This window comes from Chrysochloris asiatica, unplaced genomic scaffold, assembly GCF_000296735.1.
Source record: "Chrysochloris asiatica unplaced genomic scaffold, ChrAsi1.0 scaffold00064, whole genome shotgun sequence".
Lineage (NCBI taxonomy): Eukaryota > Metazoa > Chordata > Mammalia > Afrosoricida > Chrysochloridae > Chrysochloris > Chrysochloris asiatica.
In genome coordinates, this window is record NW_006408582.1 from 5,691,971 (window position 1) to 5,693,087 (window position 1,117).

Here is a 1,117-nt window from a genome sequence, read left to right on the forward strand (position 1 = left end):
GAGGGGATTATAATCAATGTAATGAAACAAGTTATATGAATTGTTGAATGTGAAACTGATGATGTGCCCTGTAAACTTTCACTCAATCCACAATAAAAAAACCTTAAGTTAAAAAAAAAAAGTATCATGGGAGATGTTTTTCTTCTTCTTTGTCTTGAGGGTTTTTGGCACTTTCATAGATAACTTACAAAGGTCATCTGAAGCCAGGTGTGTCCTCCTTAGAACCAGATCCAATGAGGGTCCCATCTCTTCCAATTCAATTCGTGGTGTTCGACAGCCAGATTTCTTTAACAGTAACTTAGAGCTTCAGAACTGAATCTTCCCATTCAGTGCCGTGAAGTGCAGAACATACTCTAAACCAGCCAGGCAGATACTTGATACTGTGGGATCTCTGAAGAAATCAACAAGAAGACTTTTTAGTCTTCTATAATCTTCAGTTACATCAAAATCATCACCAGCAAATATTAGCATAGGTTTTGTTCCCTCAGGACATTTACTATTCTTAATATCTTTTAGAGAGACAAACGTCTCAATACCTAATTCAATCATATCCAGCACGTGGTAGCCATACATCCGGCCTATTACTAGATTATTTGGTCGCTTCTTATTATGATAGCCAAACATGAATAAAGAACAATCTGACTTCTTTGAGAAGAAGTCCAGCTATGTTTGATCCTCAAATGGCCTTGTAATATTTTTCTTTTTATATAGAACGCCATATGGTTTCTTCAATAAATCTTTAAGTACTTGTGTCACTGTTGCATTTTCATTTCCTCCTTTAACTAACATAGCATTTTTAATGTTTTCAGTGAGTTTTGGCTCTCTCCTCATGGACTCTCTTGGCCCTTTTCGTTTTTGGCTTTATCACTCGGTCCAAAGCATCCATCATTGCCATAACCCTTCCATTTTCTCAACACACCCATTTTCTTTTGATACTTTTTTCTTTTGATACTTTCTTCATCATTCAGTATTTTGGCCATAGAATCCTTCAATATCACAAGTCAGGGTTTGAATTTTTTCTTCAGTTTCCTCAGCTTGAGAAATGCTGAGCATGTTCTTCTCTTCTGGTTTTCTAACTCCAGGTCTTTGCACATTTTGTTAAAATATTTGACTTTGT

The 1,117-nt window shown here is 36.0% G+C and overlaps 1 pseudogene; it reads right to left on the reverse strand.

Annotated features, from left to right (window-relative positions):
- Positions 1 to 886, reverse strand: part of LOC102826890 — a 4,566-nt pseudogene extending 3,680 nt beyond the window's left edge.
- Between the last annotated feature and the right edge of the window lie 231 nt (positions 887 to 1,117).